This window comes from Pectinophora gossypiella, chromosome 2, assembly GCF_024362695.1.
Source record: "Pectinophora gossypiella chromosome 2, ilPecGoss1.1, whole genome shotgun sequence".
Taxonomy (NCBI): Eukaryota; Metazoa; Arthropoda; class Insecta; order Lepidoptera; family Gelechiidae; genus Pectinophora; species Pectinophora gossypiella.
The window spans coordinates 13,083,285-13,097,460 of NC_065405.1; the positions used below are offsets into that span (position 1 = coordinate 13,083,285).

Here is a 14,176-nt window from a genome sequence, read left to right on the forward strand (position 1 = left end):
ATTTTCATCTGTGTGGAAGCATTGAAAACATGTAACGAATCTCAATAAAATCTAAAATAATGTAAATAAATAATAAAAAGATAATTAATATTTCGCATTTTATAACTATAACCCGCAATCTGCAGTGTACTAACACAATTTTTATTTTGAGGTAATCCCTTTAAGAATGAGTGATGGAATATGTGGTAATTGCACGCAAATGGGAATTAATAATTTCTACATAACATTAATAAACTGACATACCTACACGTGTTATTTTAAGTTAAGTACATTAAATTTTATGTTACTTACAACAAACATGATAGGTATTATAATAATCACTGTGTTAATAAGGAAAATATGAATACTATTTTTATTTTATTTTATTTTTACTTTTCATAACCGTGGGTGGATACTTCATAATTGAATAGGTACCTAAGTAATTTATTGTAAATTTTTATATTGTATATTAAAGAAAACATACCTACTGAAAAACTTTGTTCCAAATGCGTGTAGTTACAATTGTTTTAAGAAAATAACTCTATCTCTCTCATACTTTAGAATTATAAAATATCCTGGACTAGAAACGGGGAATACCTAGCTTCAATAATTTATATCTACCTATAACGCAATAATTAATAATGTTACTATCCCCTCTAAGTAATAGATCGATTGTTAAATATAATTAATGGCCATTAGATAATAAAGCATTTAATTAGCGAAGTTTAAATGCAAACGAAAGTCACATGACTTGATAATAAATATTATGTGACGAACTTTACAATCAGAGGTGATAACCCTGTGGCTGGGTGACTTTTGTTAAATGTTATTTATTATATCTACTTACTTAAACTTGCATTGCATTGTTGCATAAATGTGTACTCTCTCCCTCTCTGTTGGGTAAAATCAGAGTCAATAATAAAAAAATACTAAAGGATCGTGAAGATAAAATTTAGAAATTATATGTAGGTACTTGGTTAAACTTCGCTCTTTTAAATAACATTAATAATTAGGTATTAGGATATATCAACAAACAAACTAACGAAACAAGGAAAGATTATTATATTATATATTAAAAATGTTATGAATAGTTGCTAGGTGCGATAACTTATCAACATTATGGTAATTATGAGTAATGTGGGGTCGTGAACCGAATGACCGTGAATAGATTTCTTTATTTATATTTTAAAGTGTGTAACAAAATGTAGACCTAGACGGCTTGATCCCCTTGTCTACTCCTACAACACATATACACAAACTCACGCCTGTAATCCCTAATGGGATGCGTAGAGCCACAAGATGTCAAAGATAACTTATAGCCACTGTTGACTGGACGAAGAAGTTGAGTCTTAAGACGGATATGATGAACCTAATATCCCTCTGAATCTGCAGGTAATTGTTCGTCTTGTAATTTTGTGTTGTGAGCAATAAAGTGTTATTAAATTGAAATGAATGACTGGATTGAAGCATTTCTTTTTTAAATAGTAAAATGAATAAGTAGTAAGTGAAGTAACAGAGTAATCAATAGTAGGTAAGTAAGTAAAGGAATAATTAGTAGTAAGTACAGTATATTGTAAACCATTTTAGTATATTGTTAAAACATTTGGTAGCGTGGATAGGCTAATTTCTATCGATAACACATTACATTATTTTTTATTATTATGTATACCGTTTCCATATCTCGGGCCTATGGAGTCCCGGACTTTTGGAACTAACGAAGGCGTGCGTGAGGCCGAAGCCAACACGTAGAGGCCCCTTAAGACAATTTAATCTTAATGTGGTGTGACACCAACCGGCGATTATCCCTGTATGCACTATGGGAGTACAACCAAAGACAATCCCTGGTTCGTGTAGGACTATTGCAGATTATGGGAACAAAGGGAATTGGGGTATTGGGTTGGGGTTAGTGGACCAGGATACTGAGGCAATGGGGCTCTATGGCACCTGGCTGGAGGCATGGGGCTCGACCAATGTTTTATAATATATTATTATTTTCATTAAATCCTAAATCTAAGTACATGGTTTGAATGATGCCGTTAAACCACAGAGGTTTGTCTCGACACCCATTCGTCGCATCAAAACAGAAAAAGAAAAACATTTATAGGAATCATATACATAGATTTATACACAAGGTAGCTTACTATAATTAGAGGCACTGCACTATTGAAGACCTGTACGAAGCCAGTGACAATGCCGTAAGCGTGGCCAATTATTGGTCAGCAAAAATTTAGCTTCGATCGCCATCGACTCGCAAAGAAGAAGAAGATTAGAGGCATAATAATCCACAACTCACCAAATAATCACCCGATTGTCCGAAAAAGTAAGATGATTCCGTGCTTCGGAGGGCACGTTAAGCCGTTGGTCCCGGCTATTAGCCGTAAAATCACCTCCACCAACCCGCATTGTAGCAGCGTGGTTGAGTATGATCCATACCCCCTCCGGTTGATTGAGGAGAGGCCTGTGCCCAGCAGTGGGACGTATATAGGCTGTTTATGTATGTATGTAATCCACAACTACACTCTGATACATATAAAGCGCACTATCGTACCAACTTGTACGCTTTCTGTTACAAGTTAATAAAGCAAATAGTTTTATTTTACAAAGAACTAAGTTGAAAATGCACCTATTCTATTCCGCCATATCGTAAATCTACGACTTTTGAAACTGTTGACTTTAAACGAATCGGTATCGGACGGTACTCTTAAAAACTGGGTTAGAGAAATATTGCTCTCGTGAAATCTAAACACAAAATCCCATCGAGTATTGAAAGTGGACTGGTTTCCAAGGATGACAACATAACATACTCAAGAATGTATCACTAATCGGGTTAGTAGAGATACATCCATCTTTAAGAATAAGGAACAATACTATCTGTAGAACGGCAACTCCCCGCTCCCCACTAGCGGCTGAGCTAGGCTTACCTCACCCCCTCGAACATAGTTTTGTGTTCAATCGTATGGGCGTCAGACGTCATACACAGATGCGCGTGTACGATAATGTCAATGTGTAGTGTCTATGTAAGACGAGGTGTTTTGTATGAAGTAGTCATAGGTAGGTAGGAAAAACGTGTGTTAGGATCGAAGCATTGGAATTCCGTAGCATCTGTTTACCCCGGTGGAAAATAATACGTATATGAAGTGTGCAAGATATCAACCATAGTTAATACTTAAATATCTTGCCTCATTGGACAATTTGCACAGAGCTGTTGCATAAAAAGGCATTCAAAATGTGCTTGACCTTGCCACCGAATTGATATTCTGTGTACTAGAGGCTTACGATCATAATCTGCGTTATAAAATGTAGCGAATTGGTTTACTATGACTCTTTGTTATTACTATTTACGACCAAGTCAACCATAGATTTATAATGTATATACAGGTTGTTAGTGCCACCGTAACGAATACTTTAGGGGATGATTCAGACCGCGATTGTGAGTTGAAATTAAGTGGAATTTCCTGTCGAAAAATTCATGAAAATTTTAGTGTCTTTTTTAAATTATTTTCAGTTCAATACTTTTGCGATGGAAAATTTTATTCGATACCAACTCAGAATCATGTGTTACTAACACCCAGTATTAAAGCTGTAGCAATACTTAGTATATACAGAAAACCGCACCGCAGGAGGGATATTCGAACGAGCATTTAACAATATTTGCCCGTTACCTATAAACGGAGTTGAATAAGCTTGGACCCGTCACCACTTGCTGCTGGGAGTAGGACAAAGTCATGAGGGTCAGTCTATGGCAAGGAAGTACGATAACTTGTCAATACTTACTAGTAGTTACCGTAAATATATGCGCCAATAAATTCAATGATCCTTACTTATATTATTGTGTCATTCATTACTTATATTGCCTTCATCGAGCTCTTCGAAGGACTCCTAATTTAATTATATAGGGCACAATTACGTACAAGAGTATAAGGGCTGCAGCGCTGCTTCCGCGCAATAGTCGCGCTGCAAGATAAAACTATGTTCTGCCGCGCAGCACAAATTGTGGATAATCTCAGGTTGTTTCTAAATAACAATTGCTATTTATAGCAATATTACTACCTAACTACATTAAAGAGTATGGTGATGTCCTCCCAGACGTATCCGTCGATGGCGACACCCTTAGCTAGTGTTAGCCTGGGCTCTTGCATGGGCGCGGGCGTGACTAGCAAAACCAAATTTAGTTTTGAAAGTCCTGTTGCAAGAAGCACAATAGAGAGTCCCGTTTGAGTTATAATTGCAGTGGTAGGAGGGCTTGGGTCGAGTTTTTCGGATCTGGCGTTTGGCTCACGATCCGGGTTCAAATCCCGGTGGGGACACATCACGAAAATCACTTTGTGTTCCCTAGTTTGGTTATAGGACATTACAGGCTGATCACCTGATTGCCCGAAAGAAAGATGATCCGTGCTTAGGAAGGCACGTTAAGCCGTTGGTCCCGGTTACTCCTTACTGTTGTAAGTTAGTAGTCGTTACATGAGCCATGTCAGGGGCCTTTTACGACTCAATAGTAATCCTGACACCAGGCGATACTACCCACACGATAGAAGAAGAAGACTAATACCTGAATATTTTTAAGATTTTTTTAAATGCAATTACGTATATAAAATTATACGAAAAATATTTATCTCATGAAAAGAGGACCATTTGATTCCAATCTTAAGAGATAAACGCGGAAAGGCAACAGGGGAAACTAAGGCAATAAAAACTCAATAGGAAGAGATTATTAACGAAGGCATTCCACTCACATCCAATTCTGACTTTCTTCCGTTTTCACTTGAAAATTTAACATCTACTTCAAACGCAGAAAGGTTGATAATCATTTATGCAGGGACAAAACGACAGAAAAGCGTTACTTATTGGTAAGAAGGAAAGACTTAGACTTTGTACTTGTGGCTCTGCCCACCCCATTTCGGATTACGGGCGTGAGTTTATGTATGTATGTACTTAGACTTTGTAGAATACCTACTTTTATACAAATAGTGCTTAGGGTCAATCGATTGGTCGATCATCATTATATTTCACCTACAGTACACCTTCACAATCCAAACTATAATACATATATTTATATTATCTATACAGAGTGTTAGTGACATCGTAACGAAAACTTTGAGGCCTGATTCAGACCATGTTTCCCAGTTGATATCAAGTGGAATTTTCCGTCGCAAATTGCATTATAGTTACCAACATAACCATATACTATACATATCTGATCCAATAATCAAGCAACAATTATTTTTTATATACTTAATTATATGCATCTGCCATTACATTAGGGTACATTTTTGAATAATTATGGACTTGATCAAGAAAATAGGTAAGTATCACGTAAAGTATAGAGAGTTATTTATTTTCTTTCGGAACGTGCATGTGGAAATTCCCTCATTCGCGAAACCACCTACCAAAGATAATCCCAGAGACATTGTTAGCTCACCACTTAAGCATATTGACAAAACGCATTGACTGTTATTAGGTTATTACCAAAGCGCTACCTCGCCCTTAAGGTTTATCGAAACCAAGCCGTTCAAGGACGACCTTTGACTTTTTGTAAAGTGTTCTTTTTCGGTACATGCGGTGTTTTATTATTAAGGATTATGAACTTGAACGTGTCACGCGTGGTCGGGGACGAAACGAAGACTTAGGCCAGGCGCGCACTACGAGTTTTTCGCCGCGCGGCAGAAAAAAGCAGCGGCATAATGTCGCACTGTAATACTGCGCCGCCGCTGCGGCAGCTCTGCCGTCAAGTGCGCGCAGTACAATTTAAAACTGTTTGGTACAGAATTACAGTGCGATATTATGCGGCTTTTTTGCCGCGCGGCGAAAAACTCGTAGTGCGCGCCTGCCCTTACGTAGAACTTAGTAAAACACAACTACTGAATAGTCGAAAACAGGCACTTATCAGTGAAAAAAAAAAACTTCCTGTCTGAGTTAATATTGAGGTATATCAAAAGCAAGGTATCTTGCTGGCTGTTTTATTTATCTAAATTGCTATGTATGACAGTGGCATGTTCTATTTTCACTTACTATTTTTCTATTGACTAACGTGTATACTAATTATATAATTTTCTCTTCTATATTATAACTATTGAGGAAATGACAGAAAACCAGCGCTAGGTAGCGCCATAGCATGGCTCCATCATTTCCATCATGAGCCATTTCCTTTTGCCCGTATTCGTAATATTCATAATTACCTAGTACTTATAGTAAATTTAAATTGTTACTGACAATACGTTTATTTTATTCTTATTATTTTTATTCTATTGTATTTGTGATGTGGTGATTTATTTTTTCTCTGCAACCTCAACGCTAAGCCCCCTGCGCTGCTCTGCCCTAGCCCTGACAGTTAATAATAGGGACTCCGTAGGCCCGAGATATGGAAACGACATACAAATAATAATATTTGCAGATCCCTTCCTTTCTCACAATAATCTGACCGCCTGATGCTGTTTCGTCTTAATTACCTATATCCACATTTCATCATATCCTTAGGTCATCGTATCAACAGTGGTTGCAAGTTGTCATAGGTTACTTGTAGCTCTGCCCACCCCATTAGGGATTACAGGCGTGAGTTTATGTATGTATGTTTATGGATAGATAGATGTCCGTCCGCGACTCTATCTGTGTGAACTTCGGTTATCAAATACAGGGTGTTAGTGACATCGTAAATGACAACTTTGAGGAATGATTCAGATCATGCTTCTGAGTTGACATCAAGTGGAATTTTCCAGTAAAAGTATAGAACTGAAAATAAAAAAAAACACCAAACGTTTCATGAATTTTCTGACAGGACATTCCGCTTGATATCAACTCAGAATCATGGTTTGAATCATCTCCCTCAGAAAAGTGACACCATAACAAATAATGAGGGGGATGATTCAGATCATTATTCTGAGTAAATATCAAGTGTAATTTTCTATCGTAAAAGTATAGACATGAAAATAATTTACTTACAAAAAGACTAAAAACAATCACGAATTTTGCGACGGACATTTGCTATAACAGGCTAAGGATTCGTGTAGTTTTCTATTTATGAAATAATTAACGGAAACGATTCAGTAATTCCGGAGATTGCTGCCTACACACAAATTAATAAGCTTTATTTATATACTTTTATTACTATCCGCCTTAACAATAAAAAAGCAAACGAAATGTGAAAGTGTGTCTAAACATCTGACTAATTCGATTGAACTTTGCTTGCTTGTCATATAATTAAGTACAATATAATTCCATTTGCTTCGATCCTGAGACACTTCACACTTACAATTAACCTATAATTATATATTGTATATATACAGGTATATATCTAAATAATCTCTAGAACTACTGGCCCGTTTACGAAAGTTCTTTCTCCTTCTTCTATCGTGTGGTTTGTAAAGAGGATTACCAACCCATCAACCCTGGTTTCAGGGTTATTGAGCCGCCAAAGGCCCTGATGTGATTCATGTACCGACTAAGTACTTACATCAGTAAACCAAAAATCAAAGCCCATACAAAAACCAAACCAAACCATCAACCAATACTTTTATTTTTGACGTGACTTATTGTAGATTTGCCGCAGATGGCATTAACTACTTGGCCGGACAAATGGGGAGCGCTGAGGGCTCTCACCCGGTACAAAATTAGACAACCGGCCTGAGGGTGCCCAGTTGGGCGCGAACCTCGGCTTAGGGCGTCGTCTGAGAGGAAGAATATTTGAATTAATCGACCCTTGAGGGTCGATAGCGATAGGCTGAATGAGGGAAATCGTCGACGACGCCGGCGAGGTAGGTATCGGGGTTCTGAAGTGTTTGGTATCGCAAGCTGATTGGCCCTCTATGGCTAGAGTGATTACTCTCGGGTCCCAAGCAATACCAAACCAAACCAAAGTTCTTTAACCAGTACATATAGGTAAGTACATTTTTAGTTCTATCGTGTACCTCCTGACATGTAGCTGTATTCTATTGGAAAACGGTCCATCACGGATATTGTTTTTCTCGTCGAAGTGAAAAGTAATTATCGCGGTGGATGTTCAGTTTGCAACGAAGGACATTGCTGCCTTCTTTTTAATTAAGTACTCAGTCTTTTAGTCCTTAAGCTGTAATTATACGAACATTTTTTCCACATCGCGCATCATATGCATGGATAAAAATTTAAGTTTTATAACTTGGGGTAGTCTGATGTACCCATTGGAAGATGAACTTCGTACCCAAGCTCAGTTTTTGTATATGTAATTATGGAATTGTTAGTTTATATAATTTAAAAAATCACTGTTACAGAACATCCCAATACCTAAGGTAGCATATTCCACAACGCTTAGTGTGCCCTCCAAAGCACGGAATCATCTCACTTTATCGAAGCATCAGGTGATCCGAGCCTGTAATGCCCTTACCAAATAAAAAACGGCCTAAGTGTTTTAGACAATGTCACCATCGGGAATCGAGCCTGGACTTCCAGATCGTGAGCCCAACGCTCTACGTATGTTTTCCGATTAATGAATGGATCACAATGATCTACAGATTTGGAACGGTAACAACTATCCACACGAAACCTATAGTGGAGTAGTTTTTTTTTGTGCCGTACCTACCATAACGGATCCCTGTTACTAGGACTACATAGTACACAGTCTGTCTCTCTGTCCGTCTGGACTAACTTCAAAGGGCAGTACCGTAATAGATAACCCGTTGCAATTGCCACAGATTATGTGTTATTTTTGATAGGTCCGCGTTTGATGTCTCCCATTATTTCCCAGAATCACTTCTCTATAGCTTCCTAATAGGAAAAGGAAAAAGGAAGTACCTACATTACGAGACTCCGTATTGGCGTCAAATCTGGCAACCCCGTTGCCTAGACGCTTAGCAACAGGGGTGATAATAAATTCTTCTTCTTATCGTGCGGGTTGTGAGGTGGATTACAAACTTCAACAACCCTGGTGTCAGGGTTATTATTAGGGGTGATAAGTATGTTTTATTTTATATACTTACTTATTAAAATTATTTTCTGTTCTCCTTTCTCTTTATTAGAAAGAAAGAAAGAAAGAAAGAAACATTTATTTTTTAGGACACCACAGACACGGATTACATATATATACATTATAATGACATCACATCAGAAGTCAACGCACACACGAAATATTTTCTATACAGAAACATGGAAAACGAACACAGAAACTTATACCTAAATTAAAATGTGACGTCATGTCGGCTTACCCATGTGTAGTGGATGGTGTCCCGTATAAAAGGTCCTCACTCAGCTTATGCCGCGGCGTGAGCCGCGACGCTGGTATTCTGTGAGACCTGAGTAATGAGTGAAGTACGGACATCGCGCCACTATATGTACATATACTTACTTACTATTATAGGTTACTTAGATATTATCATAATATAATTACTACATAATACAATTACAAATAAAATAAAATATAGATGTAAATAAGTATAATATATATTAATTATATATTGTGCAAACTCATAAAGAAAAACAAGTAAAGACAATCGTGAGCGGGTTAATAAAATAAATATTTGAACGGATAAGATGTAGGGGTGTGTATGTGTGTGTGTGTGTTAGGCAATGGTCCCGCACCGGTCGGCCGCAGATCGACAGGGACAAAGCATCATTTTTTATGGCTGCAATGGTTGCATAGATAAGATTCAGTCGCCCGCCGTCCGCGTCGCCGAGCAGGCACTACACCAATTGCGCATTCGATGCAATCCAATACTATCAACGTCAATAAGACAGTGATTATCATTTATTTGTTTACTTCACAATTTGTTCATAATTGAAAAAGTAATAAAAATCGATAGATAAACGAATTGAGCTCAGCAATAATACATAGGTACATTGTGGTCAATGGATGCAGTGTAATGAAAACAGTGAAAAACCAAGACCGCGTGGTATCGTCGCATCCACGCCGCTAGTACGACTCCGCAAAACCTTCGTGTCTGATCCACTGAGGTAAGTAAGACATTAGTGTAATTTAATGTGAAATAATTTAAATATGCAAGAAATTTATATTGCTTAAATGACACTTTTTTGTAAATTCAAAAGATGTTTTTTAAAATGAGATTTAAAATTGTGTATCGTTTTCAGACTACGTAATGGAGGCGGCAGATCGTTCCAGCACTTGGACGCGGCGAACCTGAAACTCCCGCGGAAGGCAGTAGTACGGTGACGCGGTATTGCCAGTGAGTAATACGTCGAGCGAGTTTTGTACGACTTCACGTCACGTGACCACACCAATTTCTCAGCGAGATACGGCGGCGTATGATGTTTCACTACACCAAACAAGAGCGTTGCAAGATGTAGTTGTCTCCGTGCATTCATCTTCATAATATTGGCATTGTTTATAAATGGCGTGACGTGTGTGCGTGGTGGTATATTGAAGCAAAATCGTGCGCAGGCATTTTGAACTCTTTGTATGAGTTTTTGTGACCGGGTAAGGAGTCGCGGACCATATACTACATCCATATAGTTAAATTTCGACATAACGAGAGTGTCGCAAAGTTTGATGCGGGTCTCAGTATTAATATAGTTCCTGATTTGGTATAATGTCTTGAGACGATAAAAACAATTTGCTGCAGTGTTAACTATATATTTGTCGAACCTCAGTTCTTCGTCCATGAGAAGTCCCAAATTCCTAGCTTCCGTGACACGCTCCACGGCTTCCCCTCTAATGACCACATTAGCACCTTCATTAGATATTTTACTTACCTGTTGTTTAGAGCCCAATATCATGTATTTGGTTTTGCTTCCATTCAAAACCAATGAATTAGACTCTGACCACAAAGTGATCCTTTCTAGGTCATCGTTTAATTTGTCTATAGCGGAATGTGTATCGCCGGGTTTACATGATATATATAGTTGTATATCGTCAGCATATATATGATATTTGCAATGCTCAATATGAGTTACGACATCGGCACTATAGATGATAAATAACAGTGGGCCCAAGATGGAGCCCTGCGGAACACCACGAGTGACAGGCCTGGGAAGGGACACCATCGGTTCGCCATGATCATTCTGTATTTGGACGTATTGGTTACGATATTTAAAGTAACTGTCGAACCATTGAATGGCAGAAGCACCAAAACCATAATAATGTAGCTTTGCCAGTAATAGAGAAACATCTATGCAGTCAAACGCCCTAGAAAAGTCCAGCAGCGCCAATACTGTACCCTGCCCGTCATCTTGTGCGGCTAGAATGTCGTCCACCACATTCAGCAAAGCAGTGGTTGTACTATAAGATTTCCTGAAACCCGACTGTAGCTCTGGAAGCAAAGCATTTGCTTCTAAAAACAGTCTCATCTGCTTCGCCACGATCTTCTCTAAGATCTTTGAAATGCAAGGCAATATGCTAATAGGGCGCAAATCTTTTAGGGAGGAGGGACTGGAGTTCTTTGGCAGTGGTTTGACGATTGCACTCTGCCACAGTTTAGGAAACGTGCAGGTTTCGATCGATCTATTCACAACAGATGTTAGCACTGACGAGATTTCGGGTAGTGACATTATTATCATGTCTAAGGAAATACCGTCGACGCCAACGGCGCTTGAACGAAGCGACTGTAACTCCCTCAGTACGTCCCCCTCAGAGACCTTTCTCAGTATAAATGTGGAAGAGATCTTGCGTTGTTCCTTAAAAAAAATAAGATTTGAAACCGGCACCGATCCCCCATTAGGTACGTCTAGAAAGTGATTATTTATTGCTTCAGGATCCTTAAAAATACATGTAGGAAAATCAGGTTTGCATTTAATCCTAACGTTTTTTTTTATATGTGTCCAGAGTGTACGAGGGTCGTTATAGTTGGTATTAACGTAATGATCATAATACGCTTGCTTTTCGCTCGCTAATGCCTTCTCCACAGTATACTTGAGATCCTTATAGTACGCCTTATGGGAGCCACAGCCACTTATACGCGCCCTAGCATATGCTTCATCTCGTCTTTTCATCATCATTTTTACATTGTACGTAATCCAAGGGTACTGGTGATGACGCATGCTGAAAGTTTTGGATGGAGCGTGCAAATCGAATAGTGCAACAATAGCTGAATTAAACATTGATACCATAATATTTACGTCCGTGACTGCTTCGACATTGCCCCAATCTATTGAGGCAAGATGATCTCTAAATGTGTCGACATGTATGTCTTTAAGTGCCCGTCGCGTGACTTTAACAGGAGAGGGTTTAAATTTTGGTATATTGAGTAGGCATGCGATAAAGGCATGTCTACCAAGATCCGGAATGTAGTCCACTGTTACTGTACACCCCTTTATATCGGTGCATACTAGATCGATAGTCTTTTGGCTGTGAGAAGTGAAATGCGTGTAGTCGGTGACCAGTTGCGAGAGTTTAAAAGCAGCTAAGAATTGGTTAAGTTTTCTGACACTAGCCAATGACGGCACGGCGACGTCAATATTAAAGTCGCCCAGTAGTACGACGTTACTACACCAGGTGAACGTTTCCAGGGACGAAGAAAGAGCATCTATAAGTAGACCCTCAGTCACCCAGTCTGGCCTGTACGCAGTACCTATCACTAGCTTACAACTACCAACTGTGACCCCTAGCCACATCTGTTCCACCGGTGGTGTTTGTGGATGGGCCAGCACTCGCGCGGTGACACCACGTCGGATATAAAATCCGACTCCGCCCCCCCGCTTCCGGCGCCCGGGCGGGCGTGGTGTGTTCCGCAGCCGGTATCCCGGCACGGCAGGCGCGCGGCCCTCCTGTCCCTCCCGTATCCAGGTCTCATTGATGGCCATTACATCTACGTTATGACGGTCCATCGCCACGAGAAACTCGTCATGCCCAGTTCCCAGTGATCCAGCATTAAATAGTCCAACTTTTAACTTTCGTTTATTATTGAATATTATTATTATCATATGTTATCTTAAAGTATTGTATTAGTATTGAATTAAAAATTAAAAAGTAAGAATTGCAAGATTTTCCCACGACATAGTAATTTGTGCCAATCAAATTATATTGTTTTAATAGCGTTGTAAAGTAATGTTTAGGTATGTGTGCATGTTGGTGTTTGTGTAATAATATATTACCTAAGAATGAAAATGTACTCATGATATAACGTATACATTTTCGAAGGTGTTTTGTTAATATAGTGATTAATAATGAAATACTGGAATCGAAATATAATATACTAATCATGTGTAACTGTTTGTTTGTAATATATTTTATTATACGTAATATGACACCGTACACTACATAAACATACCTTATAGTAACGATTTGCGCATTCCACCACAAATGACCAAGCCGCATGACGTAGCAAACATACATTTTGATAACGCAGAACATCGATAGAAACAAACACAGTGTAAACAACAGACAAGGACAGAGATACGGTGCAATGAAAGGTACAACATTATTATATCGCATCAATAAGTACATTGCTCTCGCCAGCTGCGGGAGCAGGACGAACGCGCGCCGGACCAAAAACACTAACTAGGTCTTTTTCCGACCTAATCCGGTTTACCGGATCGCCCTGGTCTCGGCGGGTAAAAATTTTGCCGTCACGCGTCCATACATACCGCCAACTTAAAGAGCTAGCTAATTTACGCGCTCGGCCGAACAGCATGCGATTGTTTTTTGTGAGCCGCTCGTTTACATAAAATCGCCGAGGCTCAGAGCGTAGGCCCGTTCCCTCCGTGGTGGCGGTGCGCCGCACGCGCGCTTCATGGAGGAACCGGTCACGAGTGGAGCGGCGGGCGAGGCGCACGGCGATGTTGCGCGGGCGCGGCTTGCCCTCGCTCCCCTCGCGCCGCCCACCCACACGCATACACCTAACGATGTCACGTTCGTCGACCGTCACGCCGAGCTTCGCGGCGCACGCCGTAACGAGGTGGGCGACGCTCTCTCCATTCTCCTCGGGGACTCCTGAGATCTCGATGTCGTTCAGGAGTAGCTCCTGATCACGATCATCGAGATCCTGCCTCAGCTGGGCGACTGTGCTCTCCAGCATACCGATGAGCTCACCGTGGGCTCCGTCTCCGCCCATACCCGCAATCCGCTCCATTTCGTCGACCCTAGTCTCCAGCTTACTAAGCCGTGTGTCACATGAGGACACCAGGGCACGCAGATCCTGCATGTCCTGGCGGAATGCGCGGAACTCCTCTCGAGTCCGCCGCATCTCCTCCCGGAACTGCCGCAATTCTGTAGACAGGTCAGACTCCGGCCCCCCGCACTCCACTGTATTGTCGAGCGCTGTGTTGTTGAGCACGCCAGCAG

At 40.0% G+C, this 14,176-nt stretch overlaps 1 protein-coding gene and 1 long non-coding RNA gene across 4 annotated transcripts in view; one reads left to right on the top strand and one right to left on the bottom strand.

Annotated features, from left to right (window-relative positions):
* Window positions 1–14,176, bottom strand: part of LOC126378067 (solute carrier family 12 member 6) — a 292,605-nt gene that overhangs the window by 148,331 nt on the left and 130,098 nt on the right. The gene's annotated exons all lie outside the window — the stretch shown is intronic.
* On the top strand, window positions 9,531–10,510 carry LOC126379105 (uncharacterized). Its single transcript, XR_007568243.1, has 2 exons — window positions 9,531–9,894; window positions 10,030–10,510. It is a non-coding gene; the product is annotated as an uncharacterized LOC126379105 (long non-coding RNA).